The sequence below is a fragment of the Varanus komodoensis genome, unplaced genomic scaffold, assembly GCF_004798865.1.
Source record: "Varanus komodoensis strain SLA01 unplaced genomic scaffold, ASM479886v1 scaffold11, whole genome shotgun sequence".
Classification (NCBI taxonomy): domain Eukaryota; kingdom Metazoa; phylum Chordata; class Lepidosauria; order Squamata; family Varanidae; genus Varanus; species Varanus komodoensis.
In genome coordinates, this window is record NW_025335317.1 from 17411271 (window position 1) to 17430281 (window position 19011).

General features: G+C 42.7%; 2 protein-coding genes across 4 annotated transcripts in view; one reads left to right on the forward strand and one right to left on the reverse strand.

Moving 5' to 3' along the window:
- The window catches only part of CHST3 (carbohydrate sulfotransferase 3), a 46269-nt gene extending 33873 nt beyond the window's left edge, over window positions 1-12396 (reverse strand). For both annotated transcript variants that reach the window (XM_044420496.1, XM_044420497.1), the window contains exon 1: window positions 8653-12396. The gene's annotated coding sequence lies outside the window, so the exon portion shown is untranslated. The remainder of the gene's footprint in view (window positions 1-8652) is intronic.
- The window catches only part of LOC123018417 (prosaposin), a 131641-nt gene that overhangs the window by 44548 nt on the left and 68082 nt on the right, over window positions 1-19011 (forward strand). The window lies entirely within an intron of this gene.

Sequence of the window (19011 nt, forward strand, 5' to 3'; positions counted from 1 at the left end):
CAGCCGTACATTGCAACTGGGAAAACCATAGCCTTGACTATATACACTTTTGTTGGAAGGGTTATGCCTCTGCTTTTTAGTATGCTATCTAGATTTGCCATAATTTAAAACCAATAAATAAAAACAACCAATTAACAATTAAAATATCATTTAAATAAAAAGGTCTTGGCCTGGCGCCAAAAAACAAATAAGGACACAGGTGGGGCACCACCACAGAGAAGGCCCTCCTCCAGGTACTCACCCTCCTAATATCCTTCACAGAGGGCTCCCGGAGAAGGGCCTCGTCCGCCGATCCCAGGGGGCGGGAGGGCATATATGGACGCAAGCGCTCCTTTAGATAACCAGGTCCCAAGCCGTTGAGGGCTTTATAGGTGAAAATGAACACTTTGAATTGGGCCTGGACTTCAATGGAGAGCCAGTAAAGCTGACAGAGAACTGAGGTTATATGAGAACAACGCCCAGTCCCCGTCAGCAACCTGGCAGCTCTAATTTGCACCAACTGAAGTATTCGGACCGTCTTCAAGGGCAGCCCCATGTAGAGTGCATTACAGAAATCTAATCGGGATTTCATACTACGTCATTATTGTTCTTTGCTCTTTAGGATTATTAATTTTTTATTCTTAAGCAGGGCCAACACCAGTGAAAAACCCCCAAATCCTATCAGGGAGAAATAATTGTTCCTTAGAACAAATCATGTATAGTTTAGATCAAAAACAGCAACAAAAAAATCACGTGGCTCAAACAACCAGCAACTTCCTTAAAAATGGTGACCAAGGGGGAGAGAACCGTCTCTTCCACTGCAGTGAGCTTCAGCCAAGGTGAATTTATAATGTCCAAGATTCTTGAATATCAGGCTATTTACAGCTGCAAAATTAAGCAGAAGAGTTCTTCCCAAGCAGAGAAACAGAAATGCCTTAGATCTGGATCACAACCAAAATCATAACCTCAAGTCTCAGGGGTCCGAAAAGCAGTTGTCCTCCTTCTCAATTCAAAAAGTACAATTAAGCATGAAAATTCACTCAGGTAGTATTTTCATACCAAGTCAGTTTACAGTATTTGTAATGCTTAGTTCTAGAGTAGACATGTTAAACAACTTTGCAAGTAAGATGCCATCTGACAACAAAAGATTATACGTTTCAGAGTCCCTTCAAAATACGCAAACAGAAATGCCTTAAGAGTTCAAGCTGCATCAACTGGGTATACTATCCCCTTGGCAAAAAAAATGTCATAATATAAAAAAGAAATAATAAAAACTAAAAGATAAAAGGAAAAGAAAAAAGACAGAGTAAGTGTGTGTAGGGGGGTGACTTTGTTCACTGTTTCCAGTAGTACCTTACCAGGCCATTTCGATGAAATCAGAGCTGCAGACTGAGAGTCCTGATGCTCACCTTTCATTTACAGAGGTAAACACCATCAGGGCGATTTATAATCACCCAAACATGATAAGGAACAAAACAGCAACATTTGCTGCTGCTTCATCAAGTCACCATTCCCCCAGAAATCCAGCCTATGCCAGTCCTGAAGGAGAAGCCTCTCAGGAACATTCAGATCCAAAGCAGCTTCCAAGCCCATTTTTTCCAACACTGAGTGATTTTGTGGAAGATGGGAGAACTTTTCCATACCTCTAAGTAGAGAAGAAATGTTTGAATGAAGGAAGCAGTTGCAGATTTAATCATTATACTTAGGCAAAACCATTTAAATGTATATTTGAATCAAATGGAAACAGTGACCACAGTACTATCAGATTCAATATATATTTAAGTGAGAAACTGCCAAAGAGAGCCAGTAGTAGGTAAGAGTGCAGGATTGGGATTCAGGTGATCTGGGTTCTAGTCACCACTAAGCCATGGAGCCAACTGGGTGACTTTGGGCAATCAAAAATTCTCAGCCCAACCAACCTTCACATGGTTGTTCTTGTTGTGAGGATAAGACTGAGAAGAAGATAAGAATTATGTGACGCCGCCTTGAGTTCAAATTACTAAGTCCTGCAATAATAAAAGCTCAGCTAAAATGTATATCACAGGATAGGAAAGATACCGCCAAGTCCAGAAAGTCCTCAGCATGGCTAACAAGAGAACTATTAAAGAAAAGAAGGAAAAGCACTGCCCAAATAAGACAAAGGAGCTTGCACAAAGCAGATGCAAACAGACAATAAGAGAGGCAAAAAAAGTATTTTGCAGAAAATATCACTAACTACAGCAAGACAAAGATTTTTAAAAAATAAATACTCCAGGAACAGGAAACTAGCTAAGGAGGCAGTTGGACCACTGCATGATAAAGAAGTACTAAAGGAAGATAGAGAACTTGGAGAAACACTGGAATATTTTCATCTGCCTTCACTGCAGAAGATATAGATACCTGAGCCTGGACGAATCAGATTTCAAGAAGAGATTCTTGGGCAGTTCTGAAGAACTGAGGCAAACAGTTGTGATGGACATAAAGTCCTCAACCTTATTGACAAAGTGAAAGTTAAGAGGCCCATATGGTATCCTTCCTACAGTGCTTAAATAACTGAAATATGGAATTGATGATCTTCTAACAAAAATATAACATATCTACAGAATCAGTCTGTTTACTAGAGGACTGGAGAATGGCAAATGCAGCACAATTTTTAAGGTATCTGGGATACTGCAACCTGGTTAGCTGAGGAAATGGATTGAAAACATTATTAAGCATAAAATTAGTACACATACAGAAGGACAAGCCCTGCTGAAAAATAAATCAGCATAGTTTCCCCAAAGGTGAGTCGTAACTCACTAACCTCTTAAAGATCTTCGAGAAAAGCGATATATATGCAAATGGGGAAAATCCAATAGATATTGTTTATCTGGGCTTTTAAAGGGTTTTTGACAAAATCCCTCACTAAAAACTCCTGAGCAAAATTAGCAGACTTGGAATAAGAGGAGAAGTCCTCTTATGGATCAGTAACTGGTTAAAGAAGAAAAAATAGCATGGTAAATTCTCCCAGTGAAGGGATGTAAAGAATGGAATGCCATAGGAATCTGTATTGGGACCAATACTTCTCAGCTTTGGCATTAGGAATGAGCAGTAAAATGGCCAAGTTTGCAAATTGTTAAAATAAAAGGGGATTGTAAGGAGTTAAAAAAGGACCTCTCCAAACTGGAGAATGAGCATCAATATGGTAAATGTGATTCATTACAAGTATATGTAAAATGAGGCACACTGGGGTAAAAAAAAATCCCAACTGATGGGATCTGAGCTAGTTCTCAATGGAGATCTTGGAGTTTTGTTGGATAGCTCAGTGAAAATGTTGGCCCAGTGCACAAATGCTGTGAATATGCAAATCCTATGTTAGGCATAAACAGGAAAGGAATGGAAAATAGAATTACCAAGATCGTAACTTCCTTATAAAACCTATGGTGCAACCATATCAGTGGTTCAGTTCTGGTCCCCACACCTAAAACAGGATATTACATAGTGGAAAAATGCAGAAAAGGGCCATTAAAAAGATCAAATGGTTCAAAATGATCAACAGTTGGAGCAACTCTGCTATGGAGAAGGTAACAACAGCTGAAATTATTTAGCTTAGAAGACAAAGTGAATATGGAAAACATGATTATGGTAAACAGAATTATGCATGGTGGGGAGAAAGTGGAGAGCGCTCTCCCCCCTCTCCCCCTCTCTCAGCTGACTGGTGGGAAATTCAGAACAGATAAAAGGAAATATTTTTCGCAAGGTATTTAGTTTAACCAGGGGATCCATGTCCACAAGATGTTATGCCAGCCACCAATTTAAATGGCTCCAAAAGGGTAAATTCACGGAGAAGATTATCAGTGACTACTAGTTCTGATGGCTACATGCTATCTCCAAGTATCAGAGGCACTGTATTTCTGTACACCAGTTTTTGGAAGACATGTGTGGGAGAGTGCTGTTGCACTCATGTCCTGCTTGAGAGTTTCCTGTGTGCATCTGGGTGGCCACTGTGTGGGATGCAGACTACTGAACTAAATAGCCCTTTCATCTGATCCAGAATGGCCCTTACCTTCTCATGGAATTCTGAACAACCAAGTACACTTCTGTGCACACATGCACAAAAGTGTACATTACGATTACATAACAAACAACAACCTGTGTCAGCAGAAATCCTTGAAAATAACCAAGAAAAATGTCATAGGTACATCCCCAAGAGGAATCCATAGCCATTTAAGTATATGCCTACATGCTTTCATTTCAGAGACAAGCTATCACTACAAATTATGCAAGAAGCTGCTACATTCTACACTTCATGACATGTCATATTCTTAATGTTCCAGATTTATAGTCAGTGGACTGATCCACAGATAACATGAACCCATGATTTATTTAAACCATGGTTCGTTGCCCTGCCCAGAAATTCACTCTGCTCAGACATAACAGCCTGAGAAATTGTGAGGAAGTCTGTTCTACAAAAGCCACTTCCAGTTTCCAGAACAACCTGCAAATGCAGCATTTGTAGGTTGTTTCTGTGACATCCAACCATGTGCATGTTAGGTTGTTTGTGGGTTAAACATATCCAGTTAACTCATGGCTTGTTCCTGGGTTAACCTGGTGTTGTTCAATCCAGAAACAACCCCAAGTGCCCCAGTTCACATGTCACAAAACAACCTACAAATGTGGCAATTGTACATTATTCCTGGAACGTGGTAGTGGCTCACACAGCATGCATCCTTGAAATCTATGAGTTAATTAACCAATGAATTGCCAGTGGGCAATCATACCATTACATTTGAATAGGGCCATAGGATCACATATGATTAAATATACCACAGTTTGCTTTCTCAGTCCCTAATTGTTATCCTCCTTCTTCACCTGTTTTTCCCACATATCCTAACTGCCTTTGCAGAACTGCAGTACTAGTGTGTAAAGAAAATGGATTTCTTGCATGCCCTTGCTTACTGCCTCTACAGCTGAAGAATAACCCATGATTCTGGGCTTGAATACTGACAACCCATAACTTAAACAAGCCACAAGTCAAGACCCAAGTATAGGTTAACCTATAGTTCTGGGTTCACACTTAATGACAACCCACAATTCAAGAAACTGTGATTAATTAACCATGGTTTGTCATTACATGTAAACCAGCTTTATATCGTAATTTCACTTCTTGCAAAAATGATTCTTTACACAAAAACTAAGCTTTTATTAATTAGTTGGAAAAAATATATTGCTATGGCCATCATCCCACTTTATCTCCTTGCCCTCCTCTTGTCTTGTCAGGGTAATCTTCCCCTTTCAAAAGATGATTATAAGCAAGTCAACACTTTCACCACAGGTATTGGCTTGCCTATGAATTTGGTCTTTCTTGGCTATGTAACAATTCCACAGAAATATTTCAAGGATCCTTTCCCTGCCTTTTTAAAAACACAATCAAATTCATGAGGTGCAAGGGTGTACAGCCCTCATTCTGCATATGTAGGTCCTTCAAAAAATAAAAACCTAGAGCAAATTATGCTGGAAAGAGGACACATGTGCATTGGAGAAGAATCCCAAGATTGAGATAAAGGGAATGAGGAAAAATCTGAAGTGAAATTACAAGAAAAGCAACAAGATGTGTTGGCATAGGCACACCCTAACTATCCTTTGTTTCCATCAGCATCCAAAGAGAGAGGCTTTCTTTTCATTGCAATGAATCTATTTCCTTATTCAGACAATTAAAGGGCATTGTTAAAGGAGAGCAGCTCATCTGGTGACAAATCGCTTTATTGCATGTCAAAGCTCTCTGGTCCAAACAAAGACTTTGCCATGCTTTTAGGCCTCTTTTTCTCCCATCAGTGTTTCCTCTATTGAAATCTGCTGACAATTTACATTATTATGCATGCGGTTTTAGTTTTAATGATGCATTCCCCTACAAACTACATCAGAAAAGGCTTTCTTGTGGAAATGCATGTCCACATATTATCTTCCAAAAGTGGAAAATAATGAACACTAAGGTTACAGTTTTATAGGTCTATACTCAGATCCATGGGGATTGCCAGATTTGTGGCTGTTTATGAAGCAGAACTCCAGCATTTGGCTTGATTTCTAATCTTTATCTTACTTATCACTTATTTCTCCTTCTTCTTCTGCTGAAGCTTGTAAACTCACTGCAGATGAACCATCTCTATTATCTATTCCACACAGAGCCCACGCTGACATTTAACAAATTGATGGTGATGGTGACAAAGATGATGACAGTAATAAGCACTTTCAGTCTTTCCATAGTTATTTGCATGTCTTCTGCAAAAGAACAACTTGCGCTACTTGGTTTGAGTTTCAACAGATGAACTGTAGTACTGCTTCCTAAAAAATCTTAACCAGAAAACTAAATTAAGCTTCTAACAAGCCATTTCTAGAGCCAGTGTGGTGTAGTGGTTAAAAGCATGGGACTGGAACTCAAGAGGATCTGGATTCTCGTCCCCGCGCAGCCATGGAGCCAACTGGGTGACTTTGGGCCAGTCACAGACTCTCAGCCCAACCTACCTCACAGAGTTGTTGTTGTGGGGATAAGGTGGAGGAGGAGAGATGATGTAAGCTGCCTTGAGCCCTTTGTAGGAAAAAGGCAGGATATAAATAGCAATATAAATATAAATAATATAAAAAGTGTGAGGGCGGTATCTGGTGAAAACTTAAAAAAAAAACCCCAAAGGTTTGAAGGATAACATTTCTAGTGCTCATGGCTAGTGAAGCTTCAAAGGCCTGCATCACTTCCAGCTGCCCCCTGTGACTAGCAGAGACAGAATAAGCTACACAAAAAAGTAAAAATGGCAGAATGAAAACAAGGGGGAATTATGCAATAGGTGTATATTTGCAGAATTTACATGTCCCAGAATTTACTCTTGGCAAAGAAATGTGGATTACATTTGATGTATATACACAGAATCCACACAGACCTCTGTGCTCCTTAGATTTCTCTGATAATCTTTTTTTTTTTACCTCTTGAGATGTCAGACTTCTTTGCATTATGGCCTACATGCAAGATGTTTGTTGGTGTGGTGGGTATCATTTCTGACCATTACAAGGAAGACATGAACTTTGGCTCTGTGACATTTCAGACTGATACCATCTGACTCTTATTTATTAGGTCATGATACCTGCATGCACTCTACCCACTCAGATTTCAGATCACTGTATCAGATGCCCACACAGCACCATGCTGATTCCACACAAATTCTCTGCACACACCAGAACTGCAAGTTCATTGTTAAGTAGCAGAAACCACAGAACAGGAAGTTGTTCACAATCCTGCACAAGATGTTGTACCTGGACCATACAAAAACTGATACAATGAAAACCAAATGTGAGATATTCCCCCAAAACTATATTGCTTCAGAATGCAATTGAGAAGACTTTATGTTTAAATGAGTTTCTATGGAAAAAATGTTTAAAAGCTAGCCCTTCATGGAAGAGTTCTAGACTAACTTTCTCCTTGTCATGCTAGTTTTTAATAATTATGAAGTTTTTGCTGCAGGAAAATAAATCTCCAGTATTTGGTAGATGGACTGTATGACATGTTTTCCTGAATGTTTAAATTTAATTTCAATGATTTTGGTTCTCTTTGTGTAAAATGGGCAAAATAATGGACTACCTCACAGGCTTGCAAGATCAGGAACTCAAGTCACAATCTGTGTTATTCCCTCAGTACAAGACATACAATGCAAGTGAGGAGCACTTTGCATGTGACACATTTCTTACATGGCAATTAGTCCAACACAGAAACTGAATAATCTGAAAGGTACAGATGGTAATAAGCATACAGATGGTATGTGAATTTGTAATACATGATGAAATACCTAAGAGATTCATTCACTTTCCACATGGAACTGCCATTTGTTCAGAACATTTTGAATGCAACTCCATAGGAAGTCCTTCTCTGCAAGCCCCACTGAAATGAATGGGGTTGTACAAGAACACTTTTACACAGTCCTCACTCATTTAAATGAGGCTGATGGTGGAGAATCTTTGGTGGCTTGTTCATCTCATACAGGATCTTGAAAAACATGTCTTTGAATCAAAAGGCCTTTAAAATGCAATAATTAGTACTTCTCCCCACTTTCCCTTACGAAGAGTCCAGTGTAGTTGCAAAGCTCACATCCTGCATCTTAAAATAGCGGCTAGTCAGAAACAAACAATCCAATGTCTCACTTCTTGCTCAGTCTCAGTACTCTTAATCGCCACATCATCTACTTCGGAGATAAAACAGACAGCGTCCAGACGAAGCCTATGGGCACACCACAGTCCAACCCCATCGGTTTCAATCCAACACTTTCAAACATGCGCCTAATTCCAACAATGAAACTATCAAAAGGACTTTGTTATGGCTGGATCACGATCCATATTAAAATGTCGTTTTTCATATTCGATTTTTTTAAAAAATGCTGCTACTTTCTCTTGCAGCAAAACTTTATGAGGGTCCCACGGTGTTATTCTCATTATATTCTTTTTTGTTTCGGGGTCCTTTTAAAAGCCCTGTCCGATTTAGCTTCCCGCCCCGAGGTTCCTGCCCTCCCTCCTCCCGACACGTCGGAGAAGCTGGAGACCCATCACCGAAGCACAAAAGGACTTCCTCGCCACCATGAAACAAAAGAGTGTGAAATGAGGCGGAGGACAAGGGCGCAAGCCGCCGGGAAGCCCGCTCGATGCACCGGAGGCGCTCGGGCGCATTTCTCGCCTTACCCTGGCACGGGGTCCTCGCAGCCTCCTGCCGAGGAGGGACCGGCGCCGGAGAACGACCTTGCTGGAGAGGCAAGCGCCAGCGCTGCAGCCTGGGGACTATCCAACTCCGGCCGCTTCCTTCGGCTTTCTTCCGCTCGTTCGTCCCTCGCCCGCCGCCTTTTTCCTGGAGAAAGCGGCTTTAAAGATCCTCTCCCTGCCCCGCGCGAGTGGGTTGGGCGGGCGGCTCGTTGGGGCGGGTTAGCGCTTCCACCGCGCGAGCCCCTTCCCGCCCCTCGCCCCGAGTTAAAGAGTCACTCTGGGGGAGCCTCCCGGGGTAGAGGAGGTCAGGCGTGAGGGCGCCCCCAGACGACGCGGAGAGGAGCTCCCCTCCTCCTCCCTCCTTTGGCAGCCCTGAAAAAGACGCACAGTCCTTCCCCTGCTGGATTCCTGAAGCGCTTCCAGCGGCCCCGAGAGGCAGTTCCTCTGCAGCGGGTGCGTAAAAGGCGCCCTCGGGCGCGCAGCAGCCAGGCCGGCTCGACGCGCGGGAAAAGAAGCGCCGCTGCCTCGGGCAAGGAGAGTTGCATGCAAAGTGTTCGGAAAGTCCCTACATCCCCTCCTGCCTCCCCTCTCCCAGCTTAGGCAGACGGAGGAAACAGGCGTGAGCGAGCCGAGCCCCACCCCACCGCTTCGCTCCTCTGCTTGCTCTCTCCCTTCCCACCCTCTCCTTCTCTCTCTTTCTCTTTCTTTCTCGCGCTCTCTCCAGGGAGCAGCCTGCTAACAAGGACCCTTCTGTTGGCTTTGTCCAAGACCCTTTCCGACAAAATATGCGGCTGGCTTGCGAGGCGCTTGCGTGCTGGCGGCTGGAGCAAATAGTCGCGCGGGGGCTCGCGACTTGACTGGAGGAGCGCGGGTGTGGGTGTGTTTTGCTGAGCTGAATATAAAAGGCGCCACTTTCTGCCTTCCCTGGGGGTGCCACCAGAAGGAAGCTTCTGGGGGTAGGTATTGGCTGGCTGCAGGCTCCCGGGGGAGCGGCTGTGCTGGGCTAACGGGAACGGCCCGGCTAGGACACGGGGGACTTCCGGTATGGGTCGGCCCCTTCTCATCCTGCGCTACGTATAGGGATAGGTGTCCGTCAGCACAGGCGGCCTGTTCCGTATGGCTAGGATGATGCAAGGGCGGCCGTGGTTTCGCAACTGCCAAGGGCCCACAGTCCCCACAAGGGCCCACTGGAACGACCCTGCCCCGAGTTGCTCCTCCGTGGCACCCTTACAACCTGCTTGTTCAGGTGCATCTCAGGCTGGCCTAGAAGGTGGTGGCGTTTAAAGGAGACACAGCAGATGCCGCTGCCCACCTGTGCTCATTGGCTCCCTGCTCCTCAGGCAAGCCTGTGGTAACTGATAAGACAGAGGAGGAAGGGCAGGACCACCGGTGATGATGATGGTGAGAAAATAGACTCACTCTGGGAGGGGGCCTATTGAGGGTGTCTTGTCCAAGAGCCCTCAAAAACCTGGAGCAGGTGCTCCTTAATATTATTTAGCATTCATAGATGATGGTCCTGGCATCTAATCCTTGGGTCGAGGCAAAGCCAGCACCAAATCAGCAAGAATATGACCCCAAATGCGTGTGTTTGTTTTGTAGTGACAGCCAAACACTACATCACATATACCTGCATATTTCTACACAAAGAGGCCTTCAAGGTAAGCTGTTAACAAGAAAGCTTTTTTTGTAACTGTCACCCCATAGGAGAAATAATGCAGGCCAGATGTAAAGTACTCAAGTTGAGGCAACAACTTGCTCCAAGTGTGCGTCCATTGTGCATGGCCTTACACAAGCCTGATAGCTTCCCCATTCACTTCTTAACAATTGCATGGCAGCTACCATCATATAGGTGAATTGTCCCTGAATGATGGTGTTCATGCATTGGTTAGCCCCAGCCAGTCAGAGTCTCCTGAGTTTTATACATGCAGTGAAAAGTCAGCATGTGACTTCAGTGTATTACAGTTCACAGATAGTTTCAGAAGAGCCTTCTTTGTGTAAGACTGTAAGAATTCAGATGAATCAGGTTCCATGAGTTGTGAGCCCAACTCTTCCTTGCCCCCAGCTCTTCTTGCCCCTAGGCTCCAAAACACCAGGTAGTCTAGTTGCAAAGCAGATTCTTATGGGCACTTCACAGCTACAAGACAAAGTAACTCCAAAAGCCCTCTAGTGCACTGGAAACTAGGCCTCTGCCTACATCAAGAGTGAAGGGTTGAACCCAACTCTTCAGAAAATAACTGTGACTACTTTATATGGTCATTTGGTGGGGCAAGGAAGTTGCCATGTGCATTGCTGTCCTTTCCCAGTGCTCTTTACCGTGAGAACCATGTTGCATTTGCTTTACTCCATGCTTTCAGAAAGTTGAGTCACCTTCTGACTTGGCAAAGCCTTTACTACTCATATTTCTGCGTCTCCAATCTAATCCCATGACCAAGAATTCATTTGCACATGTTATCTTACTGGATTACAGCTTTCAAGACAAGGGATGCTATCTTGAAGTCGGCAAGCTGCATTTTAGTTTTCTTCCTCCACTAAGTGCAAACCTTCTGGTCACATTTCAAGCTAGAATCTCCGGAGTTCCACAGAGCAGCCTGGTAGAAAAGGATTAGCATCATCCTTTTCCAGTTACCTCCTTTGTAAGGTTAATATTAGTGTGGATTTCTCCTTTCTTGAGTACCTGCTGGCTGTGTGATGTGGCCCGTTGGCCAATTCAGTTGTTGCTGTCAGCCAATGTCACCTCAAGCCAAACAACATAAATGCTGGAGAAATGCCCTTTTTGAGTCGACTTTTTTCTTTTCCTATCCCTCTCCATCAGGCATGACCTATGAAAGGCACTGTAAGGAATATACCAAGGGACCTTGAAGTAAGTATACTCACTTTCCTAAGTTGCTTTAGTGAACAGTTTTGTCAGACCAGGATTTCTAGTTTAGAACTGGCTTTCTTGTGTGCGCTCACTAACATCTATCCCCTACCCTACCCTGTTTTATGTCAACTACAATGACTGTGCTTCATTGGGCTGGACTGGTTCCTATTTATACCTTCAAAGATTGCTTTCTTCCTCCATCTACACCCTGTTCTGCCTAGATCATTTGGGTTAGACTTACTGAGTTGCTGAGGAAATAAAATGGGCTAAGCTCTGACTGAAGGGACTGGAGGCTTAGCCAGCTGGCTTGCGCCTGATGAGTAACTGCCCAGGGAGTGAATGAATCATGTTTCCCTCCATCTGGGCTAGTTAAGATCTGGCTGGGGCAACAGGGAGAGAGAAGGAGAAGTGAGTTGTGCCTACAGGGGTTGTGTTGGGCATGGCTAGTGCACAATCTTGATAGAGACTTTCCTCTTCCAGTGAGATATTGGGAGGTGTACTGTCTTCCATTTCCTCACTCGCCCATGAATTCCAGGGTTTCCAGCTCAGGATACTTGTAATCATTGACAGTGTTCTCCAGTTCCTTTCAAATATGCTGCCATTTCCTTTCCCTTACCAAAATGCATGTACAATAATTGCACACAGCAATATTTTCAGCGAGGTTAAAAACCCTGCATTTACTGTACACATAATAAATGCTACACTTTAACTATTTACGTTTGTCAAATTAGTGTTCATCTCCATCTTCTAGATCAGGGGTGGGCAATTAATTTTCCTATGGGACCACATGAGAAACTTTGACAGTTGATAAGGGCCGGACCAATACACTTACAGCTCTGCTCAATATATATCTCTATAAAAACAGTAAATGAAACATTACAATGATACAATGAAAATGTGGAGCACAGAACAACACTATTTAATGAATATTCACAAAAACATTAACATTAACATTACATGAAAAGCAATAAATTCAATTCAATTTAGCAGATCCTTCAAAATAAAAGCAGTGCAGTTGTATTGCTTGCATCTATATTACAACGATATATATTTGCATTGACTTTTAATTTGCCAGTGACCTCATGCGGGCCAGTCAGGGTCATCCATCAGGCTGGATGTGGCCTGTGGGCCGTACAATGCCCAGGTCTGTTCTAGATGCTCTGCAAAAGGGGGAGAAAACCGTTCAGTATTTTTGAATTATGTACTAGGCTTGTGAGAAGCAAACTGAAAATTTCTTCTGTCCAAAAAAGTCCTGATTTTCAGACCTAGTTCACACTTAACAACAAGCTAGGGTATGACTTGAGTATAGGTTATCATTGGATCATGTTTTGTCATTATATGGGAACCCTGCACTATGGTTTAACTGTGGGTTGTTAATCATAAAGAACTCAGAATTCACAGTCCATCAACAAACAATGGGTTCTGTTACCACAGTTTACACCTCAAGAACAAAGCATGAATTTTCTTCATGGGCTGTTTGTGGTTAACAAGCTATTGTTTGTTAGCCCAGCTGGGTTTAGACCACAGAATAACCCACATTTCAACAAAACCTGTGGTTCAATGACAATCTGTACTCAATCCATACTCGGCCATTGAGCATGGGTTATTGTGTTGTCTGAACCCAGTAATTATTTCACGTACATCTAAGATTTATTGTACCAAACACTGTCTGAGGTTTTTGCATTTCAGTCCTTCTTGACCTCACAGATAATTTTCTCCCCTTCTCCCTACACCCATGTACATAGAGGTGCAGAGCCATAAACACAGATCTGCCAATTCAGATTGATATTCCATGTGCCAGAGGGTACCTACAGGGATCTTTTTTTGGCCTTGCTTTGCCATTAAATCAAGAAGAAGCAGAGGGCAACATTCCAAGCACTTGGTGAAGTGATTTCTGGTCCGCACAAACATATATCATAACAAACATATTTGTCTTTAAGGTGGTACAAGACCCTTTGTTGTTTATGCTGCAAAAGACTAAAGCAGATATTTCTCTGGCAACACCTGGATGAACTTTATTACCTAAGGATCCCTTAGATGCTAGAGTATTCCCATTCCTCAGAACATCTTTATTTAGTGGCAAGTAGCATAGCTCAGACAGAGAGGGGATGTTCCACTTCCCAGTAAAAGGCATCAGAGAAAATACTGATGAGGATCCAAGCTGAAAGAGTGTATATGCCTTAATTAGGAGTGGTGCTTCTTCATTCATGTATATTGGTGTTAACCTAGTCCCAGCCTCCCCAGAAATTAGTCTTCACCTGAACCCCACCATTCAGAACAAAATCGAAACTGAGATTTTCACCTGTGGAATGCACTCCCCAGAGAGGTCCGCCTGGCGCCATCCTTATTTGTTTTTTGGTGTCAGGCCAAGACCTTTTTATTTAAACGATATTTTAATTGTTAATTGGTTGTTTTTATTTATTGGTTTTAAATTATGGCTGAGATTCTCCAAATTTTTAATGTTATTCTATTTTATGTTTATTTATTCTCCTTGTAAGCCGCCCCCAGGCTTCTGCGATGAGTGCTGCATAAAAATGTTATAAATAAATAAATATGAGAAGAAGACCATTAGCTCCACCTATTGGATGTGGAAAAGATTGGCAGTCAAGGCCCCTTGCTATGAAAGTTGGAACAATGCCTCTTCCTAACAATCTAATTCAAACTAATATTTTAATAGAGATAGAATGGACTAATAATTCTAATATTGATAGAAGGGTGACTAAGTAACATTAGGGCTAGATGAATCACCAGTTGGAGTTAAGATTGCCGGGAGAAATATCAACAACCTCAGATATGCAGATGATACCACTCTTATGGCAGAAAGTGAAGAGGAACTAAAGAGCCTCTTGATGCGGGTGGAGAAGGAGAACGGAAAAGTTGGCTTGAAACTCAACATTAAGAAAACTAAGATCATGGCATCCGGTCCTCTCACTTCCTGGCAAACAGATGGAGAAGAAATGGAGGTAGTGACAGATTTTATTTTCCTGGGCTCCAAGATCACCGCAGATGGGGACTGCAGCCAAGAAATTAAAGGACGCTTGCTCCTGGGGAGGAAAGCTATGGCAAATCTAGATAGCATAGTAAAAAGCAGAGACATCACCCTGCCAACAAAAGTGCGTATAGTCAAGGCTATGGTTTTCCCAGTTGCAATGTATGGCTGTGAAAGCTGGACCATAAGGAAGGCTGAGCGACAAAGGATTGAGGCCTTTGAATTGTGGTGCTGGAGGAGACTCCTGCGAGTCCCTTGGTCCGCAAGGCGATCAAACCGGTCAGTCCTAGAGGAGATCAACCCTGACTGCTCTTTAGAAGGCCAGATCCTGAAGATGAAACTCAAATACTTTGGCCACCTAATGAGAAGGAAGGACTCCCTGGAGTAGAGTCTAATGCTGGGAAAAATAGATGGCAAAAGAAGAAGGGGGCAGCAGAGAATGAGGTGGCTAGATGGAGTCCCTGAAGCAGTTGGTGTGAGCTTGAGTGGACTCCGGGGGATGGTGGAGGACAGGAAGGCCTGGAGGAATGTTGTCCATGAGGTTGCGATGGGTTGGACACGACTTCGCGACTAACAACAACAACAACAATGGTACAACTATGGATCTTTGTGAATGATGCTCATATACAGAGTTCATAAGTGGGGTACATGTTGGCTTCCAGATGCTGTTGGCTGTGCTGGCTAGGCCTGATGGGAATTGCAGTGCAACAACATCCATGCATTCCCCTGCTCCAGATATAGATGCATTCTTAGATAAACGTGTTGCCCTGATATCCCCAGTCCCAGATTGTTGGCACACTTGTAGCAGCACTGAAATGGCTCCATGTGAAACTGCTCTTTCCAGTGTAATCAGTCTTTGGTGGATGAGCTACTGTTTTAAATCACTCGTCATAATAACATACATGTTCCAGTTGTCTCTGCCTAGCGGGGGTTTTTTCCTCATTCATTTCTCAAACCTTTCCCACTGCAACTTGAAAAAGCATACTATGGAATCAAATAAGAGAAATAGGATCCTTTACTGCTCTAGCAAGAGGTGAACACATTTGCCAGCCAAACTGTTGAAACCATAGGTGTGATGTGACTTCTGGGAAGGCGGCACCAATTACTCTCTGTGAGAAATGTGGGGGAGGTTTTTGAGGGGGAGGGCAGTCTAAGCGCAAGGGAGAATGCAGGTTGCTGTAGCATCTCACACAACGGGTTGCCTTCAGTTCGAATGAAAATAACTGTGAATGAGGTATGGTTGCCATGTGCCTTCGGCAAGGGGCAGCATAGAAATGTTTTAATAAAAAATAAAATAAAAATAAACATGACAAGAGTCTTGGGCATTGAGGGCACAATCCTGTATAGATGTTTTGACAGAAACAGTCCTACCAACTCCCAGGCCGGGGAATGCCAGGAGCTGTAAGCTATTTTTCTGGCTAAATGTGTATAGGGTTGCACACTTAATAGATTTGTTGCAGGGAGAAACTATGACTTTTTCCATTGCAAGGGCATGTTGATAACAGAAGTCTCCGTTCTTGAATGAAAAGGACTGTCAAAGCAACATGTGCCTGCAATTCTAGTACAAGGATGCGTGTAAGCAGGTGCACATGTATGAGTGAGAAGGACACAAATCTGTAAAAGAGAATTGATAGTTGCATGTGTTTGTGTTATACAAACACTGTTGCATTCATGTGAATTCCAAACATTCATAGCTGAATATCACATAGGAAATTTAGTTTTGGAACTGTTTTTACCATCAGGAGAACCTAGGGAATAACAGTTAAAATGAGAATACATAATTTCTGCTATCAGTCCTCATAGGTTTGTGACTCTGATTGCCCAGACTAGGAAAAGATAAAACATGTCATCAACAAAACAGTGGGAGAACAAGAGTTGGTCAATATAAATTGTTTACCACTGAAACATATATTACAACATAAAGTAGTAGTAAAGGAGTTTTAGCTTGTTTCTCACTCCAGTCCTGCAGACCAGATATTAGGAAAGAAACTATTGTGGATATTGTTGGATTGAGACTGAGATGTATTAAGAAATTTTGGATTTAATGAAAAAGCTTGACGCAATCTGAATGCGATGTACTTCTGTTGTCATTTAATGTGTTGGAACTCTGTGGTTATGCAAAGTTCCCACATTCGGTCCAGGAAGGCTTACAAAACTGATATCCGGAACCAGTGCCAGTCAGTGTAGACCAGTCTTCCCAAAACTCTCACTTCCCAGGCATGTTGGAATACAGCCCCCATCATCCCCAGCCTGGCCAGGATTATAGTTAGAATTGGTTAATGTAAATGAGTCTGCTCTAAGTACATATGAGTCTAGATCTAACCCCTGCTTTATAGTACACCCAAGATAGGATAGCTATCTTGGGTGTACTATAAATAAACGAAGTGAGATGAAGAATGAATTGTGCTTCCATTTCTTGCCTGATCGTAATGTACTTCAACATCTTTTACAAGCTGAGTTTGTGCCTGTGTCAGTTCTATATGGACTAGCCTAAAGGGAATACTAAGAAGTAGCTTAAGGGAAGGATGACCTCTCCTCAGCCAAGATCATCTTCCTTTTGATTACTTGTTCATTTCACATAGGAATAATTCTCACACAGAAAGTCTTGAGAAGTTAGCAATAAGCACTGCTTTATAATACACAAAACTGATGAACATTCTTCCCCAACTTGGTTTTCTTTGGAAGTTTTAGACTGCAAAACTGACCATACTGGCTGGGGATGATGGGAGTTGTAAGATATCTGGAAGGTAGAAATCAAAATTGTGAAATATTTTGCATATCTTGGCTTAATTGTCAATTCAAAGGGAAGCTGTAACCAAGAAATTCGAAGAAGACTGGGATTTGGAAGGGCAGTGATGAAGGAACTAGAAAAGATAAACAAATGAAAAGATGTTTCACTGGAGACCAAGGCCAAGATCATTGTATTCCTGATCACTTTGCATGAGTGTGAAAGCTGAACAGTGGCAAAAGCTGGCAGGAAGAAAATTGGTGTATTTAAAACACGGTGCTGTATTGTGAATACCCTAGACTGACAAAAGATGAACAAGTAGATCCTAGATCAAATCAAGCCAGAACTTTTCCTAGAAATAAAAAGGACTAAACTGTGATACTTCAGACACATCATGAGAAGCAAAACTCACTAGAGAAGATAGTCATGCTAAGGGAAGTCAAGTAAAAGATAGATTGACTCCATCAAGGAAGCCGCAGTTGAATTTGGAACTGCTAAGAAGGGATGCCATGGTTAAGGTATTTTGGAGGGCTTTCGTTCTTGGGTTACTGTAAGTCAGAGACGACTTGACAGCACTTAACAACAACAACCAGATTGGGGAAGGTTGCCCTATATCAAGGGGATGCTCTTTATCTTCACAACAGTTTCAGGTTCAGAACATGCAAGATGAAGTGCTGAACTAACTGCTGTTTTTCCTGATGTGCAAAAGATTTGCAAGGGCTAGAAATGGAAACATTCATACTCTAGAAATAGATGTTCAGCTTCCAGATGGGGGATGCAGAAATCATCTCTAACTCTAGAAAGACACAAGCATTTTTTGCTAAGTCTGGCATTTTATGTATATAAAACAGTATTCTACATCATGTTTGGAGGTTTTACGGCTCCCACAGAGCTTCGTATCATTAGAGTCAAGCAGAATTGTATCAGCAGAGGCATCTGGATTTCCAATTAGAGAGCTTTTTCTTAAAGCCATCCCAGTTTGTGTTTTGATTTGCTTTTTTTAGGATGAAATCCTTTCTTTCGGGTTCTTAAAATACAGTCTATTTCCTGGCCTAATCTGGCATAGTGATATGGCATGAAGGAATTGCACTGGCTTTTAATTACTGCTTAGCTCAGACTTCTCCAATCTGGTGACCTTCACATCTTTTGGACTGCAACTCCTATCAGCCCCAGCCAGCATGGCAAATGATCAGACATGCTTGGATTTGTAATCCAAAACAATTGGCGGGCACGAGGTTGCAGGGAGAATACCTTAAGTCATGAAATGAAGCAGTGGCATTAGCAATACTAGAGTCTCAGGATATTTGCTGACTCTGCCTTTACAAAGAGGGAATACTAAGGCTGGCTCCTTAAGAATTCCATTTTTCAGTGTTAGTAGACACTAAACAGATTGTACACAAAGCACATGCTGCATAAGAAACATCATGGAGTTCAGGGCCTGTGGCAAGAGTAGGAACAGGCCCCTGTGGAACGCCAACACACCTTCAGAGGCCCACTGAATTTCTTCCGCCCTTTCACTGACCCAGACCGTGATGGTGGGTGAGAAGCAGGAGCAGGAGCTGCCGTGAGTGGCTTGCGCACACGCACTGCCTGTCAAGCAAGCAGGTGGTAGCAGTGATAAGAAGAGGAGGAGAAGGAGCTGGTGCCAAGGGTGGTGAGAAAGTAAATTACGGAAGGGGCCTCACTAAGGGCGTTTGGCCCAAGGGCCTTCAAAACTTGGAGCTGGCCCTACTGAAGATGGTAGCTGCTAACCCAGGCATTTAA